At 35.7% G+C, this 13,845-nt stretch overlaps 1 protein-coding gene across 2 annotated transcripts in view; it reads left to right on the plus strand.

The window, feature by feature from the left end:
• The first annotated feature begins 1,375 nt into the window (after positions 1 to 1,375).
• The window catches only part of LOC107039338, a 45,845-nt gene continuing 33,375 nt past the window's right edge, over positions 1,376 to 13,845 (plus strand). Inside the window, exon 1 of one of the 2 annotated variants that reach the window (XM_015258903.2) lies at positions 1,376 to 1,697. The gene's annotated coding sequence lies outside the window, so the exon portion shown is untranslated. The remainder of the gene's footprint in view (positions 1,698 to 13,845) is intronic. The other variant, XM_015258904.2, reaches the window with a different exon arrangement.

A 13,845-nucleotide genomic window follows, 5' to 3' on the forward strand; every position in this document is an offset into this window, starting at 1 on the left:
CTTAACGTTGGCTGCCAACATTGCACCAACGTTGTCCCAACATCGGCAGTCAACATTGTCTCAACGTTGATTGCCAACATTGCCCCATCGCTGGCAGCCAAAATTGCACCAACGTTGTCCCAACGTCGGCAGCCAGCATTATCCCAACGTTAAAATTGTTTACATTTCCCTGAATATTGGTTTCAAAATAAATTTTTTCAACAGCAGCTGATGCAATCAATTTTATCATCCAACTCGATCACGATGGCGTTGAGAAGAATACTTTAAACAATAATTGGATTTATTCAAATAATTATTTCTCCAGTTATCATCGAAAAACTATGGGTCACATACCCATATACATATATACATCCGGGATGGTCTAAAAAAAAGGATATTCGAATCCTGAGGCCAAAATTAGTTGTCCTGACACAAAAGATAGGAAATTCCGGATTTGACGAATACAATGCTTCCACTCGGAACAAAAAAAAAGTAAAAACTAACGATAGACGAATCAGTGAACAGAGCAGACCAGAAAATTGTTCAATGGAGATGGTTTTTCAAAGCTTCAACTATCCAATTCAATTGATTTTCCTCTCTAGAAAGTTCATTTTCAACAAAACCCACTGAAAAACAAAAAACCAGATGAATAATAACGAAGAATTAAAATTGTCCTTCTCCAAAATCGAAAAATTTCCCTTCCCTCCCCCTCCGTAATTTCAAAACTGCAAAACCTCATTATCCCCGATATAATCTTTAAATAGAAAATCGAGTGAAAAACCTCGCAATTGCCCGCAACATGTAAAAGAACAAGAGAGGAATAGCAGGAAGATTTCACCTCTAGAAATTTCATTTTCAGCAAAAAAAACACTGAAAAACTTCAACAACCAGATGAATAATAACGAAGAATTAAAATTGTCCTTCTCCAAAATCTAAAATTTCCCTTCCCTCCCCCTCCATAATTTCAAAACTGCAAAAACTCATTATCCTGGATAGAATCTCTAATATAAATAGAAAATCGAGTGAAAAACCTCCCAATTTGCCGCAACATGTAAAAGAAGAGAGAGGAATAGCAGAACAGACGAGGAAATCTTTTCTTAATGACAAGCATGAGATATTCTTCACTGTATTCCAAATAGGAAGGGAGAGCGGAGGGTAAGGGACGGTTGGACCATCAGATGGATGGAGGATGAAGAGGCGGGGTGGTGAGGGAGGAGAGACTGATGCACAGAAGCAGAGTACCAAGAGGAATGGGTACGCGGAGTGAAGGAGGGGGTGAGGGCGAGAGGGAGGAGTACGAAGGCCCTCTCTCGTGAGCGTTCGGCTCTCGAGGTATCCATGGGGGGCGGCAAAAGCCTGTGCGAAGAAGTGAGACCATAAATATATGGCTGAAGCGAGACAGACAGAAGTGATCCCGGCGAGTCCCGAGTTTCGAGTCAGTTAAGTGTAGTCTGTCCTGGTGGCGCAGTCGCTGTACGAGAGTTGCACCCGAGAAAGTAAAAAAAAGGGGAAAAATAAGTAGTAGGGGAGATAAAAAAATATATAACAGACAGAAAATATAGAAAACCTCTACCACCCGCCGCGGTATCAACTCGGTATCATCCAAACCAAGAGACGTGCATCGACGCTGCCCCTGGACCAGGGAAATAACCGACGGAAAACTTGATAATTGTTTCGAAAGCTGTAGTTGTGGGAAACATCGCGGAGTAAATAACTTGGTGAGTTTATTTTAAATTATTTCGGGGCTATTTTGCCTTTGCTTGAGGCTTTTTCGTCTAGTTGGAGGGAGATTAGATTAGATTAGATTTCGGGTTTTTTTTCGTGGGTGATAGGGGCTTTATGATATTGCGATAGGAAAATCGCGATGGCCCTGGCTCCTCAGGGTCTCCATGTCCTACGTTTTCATTGATTTTCCAGTCTCGCGGGACTACGGAATATTCTTATATGCATTTTGTAGTGGTGTGGTGGAAAATTTGTGGAAAAACACTTTCTCATGCTTTTTTCGGAATCAGGGAGTCGGGGGATTTTCTCGGGGCAGTGGGGCTTCGTCGATTGTTCAATTTTTGGTGGATTCAAGAGAATTTCAAAAAGAAATTTTCATAACATCTGTTTGTGGAGGAAAATCGAAGAATTGCAAAGGAGAACTGCGAAAATTCAATTCAGTGCTGCTTTTGTTGATTTAATGTTCATCGCTTCCACTCCCTCGTTATGATAAACAAAGAGAGGTTAAAAAATTGTTTTTCCAGTTATTTGTTAGGAATTCAGTAAACGCTTGTTTTCATTTTCCGTTACACCGCTGCGAGCCAGCTACAGCAAAAAATGCGACTATCCATTCTCCTCTGCAAAATTAAACATAACAAGCGAAATAGCTACAGCAGTGCTCCTTACTCCCCCCGATCTTCACCGCATTCAACATTTTTCCATTCGCCAAATAAAATTTCCAAATCACAACTGCATTTCCTCAATTCGCTTCAATAACCCCCTGAGAACCAACAAATTACTCCTCTCCCATAGCACCTAAAACCCCTATCCCCTCAATTATCATCACTTCCTCAAAAAAAAAAATTCGTCTGGCTCATCTTATCATCTTCCCCTGGAAAACAACTCTCGCTTCATCCTCGAGGAAATAAAACCCCTCCACCTCCAATACGTCTCTATATTTCTGTTTGTCTCCGGAAAACTTGCAACTCAAAGCATGTTGAGGCAGGAACGAACAAATTCAAAAGGAAAATTCGTTTCTCCCCCCCCCCCTCCTCCTCCCTACCACTTCGCATCTTTATTATTATGATTATTATTGTTTTTCCGCTCGACTGGTAAATTTCGAATTCGGGTCAGTGAACAATAGTAGACGGGGAGAAGAGAATATTACTTCAGTGAGGGAATAGATGACGAGGGGGCGAGAGGTGAGTGGTTGGAGCGCACAGCAGGGGGATGTGTTCAGGGGGTGCGAGGGGGTGGTGTGGGTGGATGAAAAGGGGTAGGTAACCCAGAAGCGCCGAGGGGGGTGGGGGAGGGGGGTATTGCGCAAAGCGAGACGACGCAATTTCACGAATTTCCCGTGTTACCGCGCTCGCGCCACCGACTCGCACTTAATCGAATCAACGAACTATTTTTTTTATTTTTTTATTTTTTTGTCGTTATTTCTGTTGGGAAATTTTACAAGCCATCTTTTGATTACCGCTGTCGTTGTGGCGGACAGGGGGAATTAAGTGGATGGGAAAAATGAGAGAAATTGGAGGTTTAGGTAATTGGGTGGGAGAACAGGGGCGGATGGGGGTGATGTATCAATTATTGTCTAGGCGAATTACTGTGGGTGAGGAGCGTTGGCGGGGGAGAGGGGGGTGCGGGGGACGAAGGATTGGGGAGGGAGATGGTGATTATTTTTGGGGGAATCCGGGGATTTGGTGATTATTTTTGGGAATAGCTGGAGAGGGTTGGGATTTTTTGGAGAGATGTTTTTGACGTACAAATTTTAGTCGATACAATTGCGCTATTCGAAGGTTATTTTATGTAGATAGGGGAGGATGGGGCAAAACGGTCCCCCTTCAATCGTCAATATTTTCCGATTCAATAATCCGATTGGGATGAGTTAGAGCTCGTTTTGAAGAATGAAAAATTATCTTCAAAATGAAGTTGAAACTGGGAATTTTCACAATGTCATTCACAAGTTATTGACAATTGAAGGGGGGCCGTTTTGCCCCATCCTCCCCTAACACGATATTCAGCTGATAATTTTTGGTAATTCCACTGGTAATTTTTCGAGTTGATGTATATATGGAAAACAGAAAATTTCCTGGTCAAGTGAGTCTCTCGTTAAGATTCTGGGGAGGGTTGGGATTTTTTGAGAGAATTTTTCTCATACAAATTTCAGCCAATAGAATTGCACTATTCGAAGATTATTTTGTACGTAGTCAACCCGGTATTCAACTGATTATTTTTCTCACTCGGATTTCAGCCAATCAGAGCGCAGTATTTGAGGCTGTCAAACAGTTTTATTTCGGAAATTTCTAAAAAATTCCCATACAAATTTCATCCAATAGAATTGTACTATTCGAAGGTTATTTTGTACGTAGTCAACACGGTATTCAGCTGATAATTTTTGGTCATTCCACTTGTAATTTTTCGAGTTGATGTATATATGAAAAACAGAAAATTTCCTGGTCAAGTGAGTCTCGTTAGGATTCTGGGGAGGGTTGGGATTTTTTTGAAGGAATTCTTCCCATACAAATTTCAGCCAATAGAATTGCACTATTCGAAGGTTATTTCATGTTGTCAACACGGTATTCAGCTGATAATCTTTGGTAATTCCACTGGTAATTTTTCGTGTGGATGTATATATGAAAAACAAAAGACTTCCTGGTCAAGTGAGCCCCTCGTTGGAATTGACAGATGGATTTTGTCTCATACTGTAATCCTCTCGGCCGAAATTTGGATGGAAAAATTCGGTTCCGAATAGGTAAACAGATTAATTTCTGGACGATTTCAACTTGCATTGAATATTCCATAAATAAAATAAAAATTGTACTGATTATTTCACCTTTCAATAATATTACTCGTGTATAAAAATGTGATCAATTGTTTTTTCTATCGATCGACACTTAATAAATAAATAAAATATGGCCCAGTCGTCCAGAAATTAGGGATTTCGGCTGCATTTAACTATTTCTTAATTTAATTATTCTTTTTTTTGTTATTTTCACTTCAAAAATTTTTTTCTACTAATTACAACAACCTTGAAGATGGCTTGTATGGAAGCCATAATTTCTCCATTCCAGTGATTCTTTTATTTTAAATCCTACCGCAAAACTCGAATTTCCCTTGACCGTCCAGTAATTGGCCTGTTCACCCAATCACTGGAGCTTCACAATTACTGGTGCTTCGCACTTGTGATTTTTTGGGGTGAAAAACTTGACTCCTTCGTTTGTTTGCAACGAACCTATCGGAAATTATCTGATAATTTTGAAGCTCTCGTGTAAATTCCATCTACCGGTTCGTATCGATCGTATTGTTGATTTGAATGATTTGGAGATTTTCATGATTTTTCGATCGTGAAATTTATCAGTGAAATTTCATATGACAATTTTCAGAAAATCCACTTGGTTTTTATTAATTAATAATGGAATTTTTTTATTTTCGAAAATTTCATTGTCAGGCGTTTTCTGATGGTTTGATGATCGAATTTAAAACATTACAGATAGCTCACGGAAAATCAGTGACATTACTCCGAAAATTAGTGATGATGTCCTAGAAAATGACTGATGATATCACTGGAAATTAGTTATGATGTCACTTACAATTGGTGACAAAGTCACTGAATTTCATAATCACGAATTTCTAATAATTGAGGATAAATTTCTGACAATCGGTGACATGTTCCTGAAAATCAAAACTTTTTTCTGTGTGAATAACACCTAATGTTTGAAACACATAAGTGTCTTACCTCGACTATTTTAAACAACTGTGAAATTGCTCTTGTATTGCATATAGTATAATTATTTTTGCTAATAAATTAGCAATATGCTTCTGAATGGTGTTATTTTGCACATCATTTCCGTTTATCATGTATAATTTATTGTTTATTTCATTTTATTAAATTGAATAAGATTTCCTTTTACCTAATTTGATCAGATTTTCAACTTAGTCGAGTGTTATCAGCATCTTTATTCTTATTATCCGTTTTCTTCTATACAGCCGATTGGCTTTTTACAGTTCTATCTCTCCCCTCAGCCCTTCGATAAAATGTTAATAGAAAAATTTTATTTACTCATACTTGAATGAATTTGAAATATCACATGTGAAGAAACCATCAGAAAGATCATATTCAAGGAAATTAATAAAAAATTCGAAATTTTCAACAACTATCACAAAAATCAAATTAATCAATATAGCTATCGTAATCGTCTTTTAACTTCGAATACTGGCATTAAAACAAACATTTTAAGCTATTATTGAATTCATTTGAAGCATGATGTGCAAAGATATCCCCAGAATTCTGATTTTCAAAAAATAAAAAATTTCTGCAGATTTTCAAATAAATCAAAATAACTATTATTGCTATCTCCTTCATCTTCGAACTCGGACAAAGGGCCATCCCAACAAATTTTTCGAAAATTCAAAAAACTGATCGATGAATTAAATTGAAAAAAGATTCAATTTCACCCATTCATGAGCGAACAATTGAAGAAAAACTTTGTTACATACGTACACACATATGTACGCTCGTACGGACGAGGTCTAAAAATTGCATTTTTGGAAAAATTGCATTTTGTATCGGGTTGATATTTAAAAAACTTCCATCAACAAAACTTCGTCAAAAAATTTAGCGAAGCTACTTTTTATTTCACATCATTTCGATGTATTGTTTTCGAGCTCGGCTTAGCAACCGAATTTCGTACCGCGTGACACGTGTCGCCGATATATCGCTGTCCTTATCGCAAGACATCCTCGCGACGATTCGTAATAATTCGGACATCCTCGATCGGATGATCTAATACCGTTGTCGCGGGAGCACACTCTCGTTCCAGCTCTCATGGTGTAAACCAAAGTTACTTTCGCTGTGAATAAATTCAATTCGATATATACGCTAATTCCGAGTGTTTAACGTTACAAAACCCTTTTATCCTTCACCGAATCCCACAAAAAACTTCGTTAAAACAACTTGGTAGCTAAAAAAACTTGAACAACTTGAATTGCGAAAAACCTCCAAAAACTTTGAAAAACCCGAGGAGAATAATGCAAAAGCACAAGAATCGAGCAGTAATAACGCTTCAATAAAATGAGAAATATCGATTATTATTTTCACAAGAAACCAAAACGAAACAAATATAATAACACTCCAGAATCTCATACACAAACAGATTTTCCTAATATTCTTACAAAAGACAAGGTAACCGGAAGGTTTTATTGATGGAAGTTTAATTTTATAAAAGTTGAATTAACCAAAAGTTCACATTCCCAAAGTCGATTTAACCAGGTTTTTTGACGAAATTTCTTAAACGTACTCCCTTTGTATCATACTGGTATCCATATATAACACAAAAAATCTAAAACTTAAATTTGAACGATTACAAAGCTTCCATTCGGCAGCAAAAAGATTAACTGACGAATTTTCGTGAATCTCATTTCTCAGTAAATCATCTCATTCCTGGTTCCGGAGAATCAGTTGGAGAAGGGTGGAGAGCAGATGAGTTTAGAAGAGTGTGGAGATTTTTTAGAACTATCAGGAGACAAGGGGTTGGGAGAATTTACGAGAGGTGATATTTTATGGAGATTTTAAGGACCACAAAAAAAGTTCTTTGATGAATCCTCGTAAACCTCTCCCTTTAAAAGATATTTGTAAAAATAGATTGGAGAGGGAAAAGTTGGAACGGATGTGCAGATCATCTCGGTAATATCAGAGGACAGGAGGGATTTAGGAGATAATTGATGATAAGACCCTTTTTGTAGTGAATCTCATGGGCTACGAGAAAGTCTTCTGATATTTTCACGTAAACCGACCAGTCTCGGATGTATTTCTCCCAGAATATTCATGAATGTTTTAAGCTAAACGAGTTTTGCCACTTTTATTGTAAGATTTTGCAGTTGACCATTAGGGCTTCCAAACATTGGAGTCCAATTTCATATTTAATGAAACTCTCGTTATGAGGGCAGCGGAAATTCCGCAATTCCTTCATTATGTTAACTTTTTTTTGGGTGAATATTATTTTTTTCGCTACCAACTGATGAAAAATACTTGAAAAATATAATACTAAAGACAATATAGTGCATTCACCTATGAAAATGTTGAAGTTTATCCTTAGAAAACAGGTTTTTCTTACGATTGTCCACATGTTTTTCATAGATAATGTTTATAATATTCCCCAGCTATTGACAAAAATTCTAACTAGCTGTAGAACACAGTTCAGGAGATGATAAATAATGAAATAATGAATAAATAAAATGTTTATTCGATTTAAAAAAAATGATTTACTCGAAATAAATAAATTTTTCAAATTTAATAGAAATTTTATTTGACATACGTACAAAATCTCAAGATAAGATTTTTATTCAGTTCGAAAGAATCATTTTTCTGGGTGTAGGGACTAGCTTTTGGGTGGTATTTTCTTGGGATATACCTGAAGGATCATTGAAAAATCACTCTTTCCACTGATGCATTTCTACTGAAAATTAGTCAAGTTTTCCAAGAATTAGAATTTTTAACAAGATAATATATTTCCAAAAAAAGTTGAATCAAGTGGGGGCGAGAGGATTTATTAAAGATATCTTTTGCATGCCTTATCTTCTCTAAGGAAGATGCAGAGAAATTGCTCTCCCCTAAAGTTCTAGATATTCTCTAAAAACTGATTTCAGAGAAAAATTGAGTTTTTCCAAATGTTTTAGAGATGGCAAAATACTCGGAGGAACCCTTTTCGTGGAGTAAACTGATAGTGAGACCTACAGCAAAGGTCCCCATAAAAATATTCCTATCTCCCTCAACTCGTCATATTCCCGAAAACTGATTTCGAAGTAAAACTCATCTTGTTTTATTCCCTCACTACTGAAATGACTGATGGATGAAAACAAATCTATCAATCATTGTCTGCCCAAATTCTCTCAAGCGAGACGTATCTGCACCTACCAATCGAATTGACTTCAATGTTCAAAATGTGAAAAAAATGTTATCCCATCTACAGTGAAATTTAATTTGCAGAGCCATAAAAAAGGAAAAATCTACAATTGATTGAATGATTCCGCTTTTCCATTTTCCCCCTTCCTCTTCTGGCAGTTAGGTTTTTCGTACTCGTTGGGCCATTACATTTTCCCTCGAAAAAAAGGAAAAACCGTCAATTAACTAAAGGCACAAAGAATGAAAGAGTCCAACTAATGGATTACTCAATTGTGAATGTGTGTAAAATGCATAAATTTTCATCTGAAGCATGACAGAGAAAAAAATATAATACTCATCTCTATAACTTACACGAGTAAAAATTCCATCCCAATTTAACGAAATGAAAGGAGTCAGAGCTAGTTAGAAGAGTTTTTTAATACAATTTCCTAAGTCCCACGGAAATAAAAAAAGTGTTATGAATTTTGTTATGAAAATTGTTAGATTTAACAATAGCTGTTTGAATCAAATATGAAATTATTTGTTGATTAATTGTTTGAATAAAATAAGAAACTCTGTAGTACAGCTAGTTAGCATTTTTTCAATAGCTGGAAATTACTATAAATACCTCAAGATATACCTCAAGGATATCCAAGTACTTTGGCTATTTTTTCTCCAGTGAAATGCTTTTCTACTTTTGTAGTCGAACATCAGAGCTTTCATTTGAGCCCCATTTGAGCCTAAGCTTCCGGGCATTTTACAATGATTTTATTATTTAAATTCTACAGGTTCGAATTTGGATCTCGATTAAACCGTTGAAATTTTTTTTAAAAACCTAAAAACAAAATTGGAGGGTTTAGTTTTGGAGGGAGATTAATGAAATAATTCAAAAAGTAATGACTAAATTTTTTCTTCTTGTATACCCTTTCGGGTCTTTACGATTTGTTCCCTACCCACCACCCAACTCCCTGTACTGCATTCGCCGAAGGAGAAGGGAAAACCTGCCCAGGTACAGTCGTCTCTTGCGAGACTCCCGCTCGACAATGAAACCGTGAGATTTAGATTGTCACAAATTTTGGCCCCCCCAGCCGGGAATCGAACCCGGGTCTCCCGCATGCCAAACCCACACTCTAACCACACAGCCACCGCCGTCGGTAATTCAAAAAGTATAATGTTTTTAAAATTACAAGCTTTATTTATAAATAATTTAAGAACAATCAATTTTTCACCATAAAAATCATCTGTTCTAATTCTTAACAAATTTATTTATATTCAAAATTTTACCAGAAATCGATTTCATGCCTAAAAAAAATTAGGTTTCCGAAGGTTTTACCAATTTCAATTCTTTATTTATAAACGATTGTTTAAAAAATTAATAATTCTGTGCGAAATGTAACTTGAATTACGCTGAATATTCATGATTTAAAAATTTCAATCTTTAATTGTCGGTAATTTTTTTTTCATGCAATTTAATTGACAAATTTGATGAGTATGGTCTGCACCAAATTGTAAAGATATTTGGATATCCTTAACTAAGGATTTTCGTAACTGGGCTTGGAGCAACGGGCCATTAAGATTTTTATTTGGTTCAAATGAATCATTTTTCTGGGTACAGTGAGTTACATGAATTTCCTTAACTCGTCCCCTGCTCATTAATTCTCTGATGCACTTCAAGAACCTGAACTTCACTCCATCATTTGGCAAAGAATCATTCCCCGGTCCTCATTGGTATCGGCCACTTTTCCTACTCCACTTCGAAACATCCGCTGTTTAACCCTACAAGAGAGAGTGATAGTCCAACATTCACTCTTCACCTTTTATTTTTTTTCTCCTCCACCACTTGTACTTCTTCCAAACAATTCTGAAGTGGCAGAATGGGGGACAGAGTGGGTATTATTGCAGACTCGAACGATTACCCCACCTCGTACGTATGACACACACAACAATTCACGGCTAAATATATAACAAAATAGCCATCAGGCTGAAGAGAGGGCTTCCGACCCCTCGATTTACTCGTGTTTTCTTTCTCCCGTACTCTTCCACCAACTCCACAGTGAGGCCTCATGGGGAAATAAAACTCAGACTCGACCTTGGCCATCGTTTTATTGAATATGAATAACGAGGAGTAGTTAATTAGTTGAACGGAGATTATTTTAAGTGGCAAAGTAGGGTGTTGGCGATTCTTTCAAACCCACTGGCAATCGATTCCTTAAGGATATCCAAGTACTTCGTTCAAGTTGGCAACTTCTTTTCGAGGAAGATTTCAGCTTTACCGAAAATCTTGTCGTCCTCATACTTTTATGAGGATGACAATATAATTGTTAATAACTGTAAAAGGAAATATGAGAAAATTCTACAAAAATTCATAGATAATTCAATTGTGATTATAAACGTTCTATATGAATTCCAGATGAATGCCATTATTTATTTTTTTTATATGTTTTTTTCATTGTCGAGGAAAATGCCGGAATTTTTTCGGCTGTCAGCAGAACATAAAACTCACTTTTCTAACGTTAAAAAAAAGATTAATCGCAATAGTCTCGGCAGAAATGAATAAAAAGCAGAACTACTACTGTTAATGAATTTCGCCTGATACACGGGCTCTTATGAAATTCATGTTCAAATTGATAATTCACCTACTAGAAGCCTCTAAAAATAGAAATAAAAATAGAAAGTAATGTGTAAAATCATACTGAATCCAATGGCCAGAGAAAAATCTGTGGTCCCCGGACAAAAAGAGGAAATTTTCGAATAATTCTATCCCATACAGCGCATGTTAGCGCATGCATTTGGTGCATTTTGTCTATTTAATTTCTAAATAATGAACATGGGTGGGTGAATTGAAATTTGTATCAAAATGAAGGGAATATCTTCATCTCTCAGTTTTGAGAAAATCATTTTTTTTAAGTACTTGCGATTTTGGATAAACATCCTTAATTTTGAACCAAATCTTGGGTAATCTGAAAATTTCATGTATTTATATTATTATGCAAAAGCCCCGGCTCGAAAATTCATGCAGATTGTTGTGGGAATATCTCTAAAACGCATAGATTCAGAGAAAAATGTCAAAAAACATTTTTTCAGCCCATAAATTTTTCTAAAACAGAGCTTCCGACAAATTCGCCTGGCCGCCTTCCCCCCTCCGAAGATATTCACAAAACAAAACGCAAGTTTTAAACTCACCTCGTTCCACCATTCTATAACTGAATTTAGTTGTGATGATAAAATCGCTTGTACCGAGGGACTTTAGAAGTCGTAAGAGGCGAGGCTTTCAGGGAAATGACGAGTAAATCGTGAATGATAAATGAGGCATTGGGTGGAGCGTGAGAATTTTCAATTTTGTAGAGTAGGTTGTAGCGTCTTAGTATTTATTTTGGTGTTGGGTGTGAAAGAAGCGAATTTGGGAAAATAAAAATATCATAAGCCGTTGGAATGAGTTAAAATTAGGGGAGGGGGTTATTCTTGTTTTTGATGGAGAATGCGAGTTGCGAGGCTGAGATTAAGAATAGGAATGATGTTGCCATGAGGACAATATTGAGAAAAATGTTTTCATGCACTCAGCGACATTCACGAATATTACAAGAAGAATTGTGGAGGGGAAAATATTCTAGTGGAGCATGAAAGGAAATTGTCATCTTCTGCATTTTCAATTTGAGAATTTTGCTTCGATCATAGAATTGTCAATGGTTATCACTGTCCGTAGTCATGCAGGTAGAAAAATGGTTTATTTCAATTGACTAAACTTTTTTTCAATCAAATTAATGGGTTTGCTGGAACAACCGAATTCGATGTGATTGGACATTACTCACGGGGTTTTCATATTACCCGCAGAAAAAATATAGATTTGAATCGAATTTAGTTTATTTAACTTACAATTCTTCCACAAAATACATGAAAATGTGATTGCCTTAAAATAAGAAAACTATTTATTTGGAATAAATAAATTGTTTAATCGATTTTTAAAAATCATTTATTTGAAATAAATAAATCGTTTGTTTAATATAATTAAATCCTTTTTTTTAATAATATCAAATCATTCATATTTCACTCAAAAGACAAAACGATCCGAAACATTCTAAATGACTTTATTTATTGGATTTTCATACGTTACTAAGGTTTTTTATCTTCATATGTTGTTGATGAAGGCAACAATAACTGTTTGAATCAAATAAGAAATAATTTCACGAAATTTTCATTGTTTACAGTTGAGTAGAACAGGGCGTGTTTTATTTTCCATGGGTTTCGAAATAGCAAAACCTTACCGTTTCCCATTTTCATTAATTTTTATCTCAATAATAATGCCGCGAAAGTGAATGGTTACAACGAAGTTTTTCACAATGAGCATTTAATTGTTGAATAACTTATTCGGAATCATCATAATCCTCTTTATTTTCTTTTTCGTTTCTTTTTTGCTTTTTGCGTTCTTTTTTATTTTTAAAGAAGCATTATGTACTATTTACATATATACTATCCTATATATTTTTTTTTTTCACAGAACTATGTTAACTTTTTAACAGTTAAAAAATTAAAATATAAAAAAATATATATGCATATAGTACATATAGCATGTATTATATACCACATACATATAATATATATTATATTATATATACATACATATTATGTTATATATGCATTTTTCACAATTACTGTGAACAAAAGATTACAGTACATAAAAAAAAATACATAACCATCAATTACATTACTTGATGAGCAGAATAGAGGCTTCAAAAATCGTTACGCTGGATTTTTTAAAAATGGAATATCGCAAAAAATTCACTGTATTTGGAATTTATCAATCTATCACGGATTCGTTTTTTAAGAGTAGCGTAAGAACCGTTTTCTCATAAGATGGAAAAATCGTCAGAAAACCCTGTTTTCTGGGGATATACCTTAAAGAAAAACGACGCGCTGCGGCATTTCCCTCATGAGTTGACCAATCTACGGTTAAGAAGTCTTTTGACATTTTCCCCAAAATCTTTCAATTCCAACGATCCGAAAATAAGTTTGAAAATCGACTAAAACGATTTTACTGCTCCACCTCTGACGTTCTTTCATACATAATATTTGGTACAAATCCTCTTGTCCCTTTGACGAATAACTCCGAAGCTCTCCACTTGAAATCCCCCCACAATGCAAAATCACCCATTGAACTCCCTGATGCAGAAGTCAATGATTGACATTTTTCATTCTCATACACAAACTGTGAGACCCAATGAATCCCATTGAATTGATTCATAGACGAATCAATTGAAAAATAGGTTGTGAAATAAATTCCAGTT

This window comes from Diachasma alloeum, unplaced genomic scaffold (assembly GCF_001412515.2).
Source record: "Diachasma alloeum isolate Michigan unplaced genomic scaffold, Dall2.0 Dall_scaffold_00296, whole genome shotgun sequence".
In the NCBI taxonomy this organism is placed as follows: domain Eukaryota; kingdom Metazoa; phylum Arthropoda; class Insecta; order Hymenoptera; family Braconidae; genus Diachasma; species Diachasma alloeum.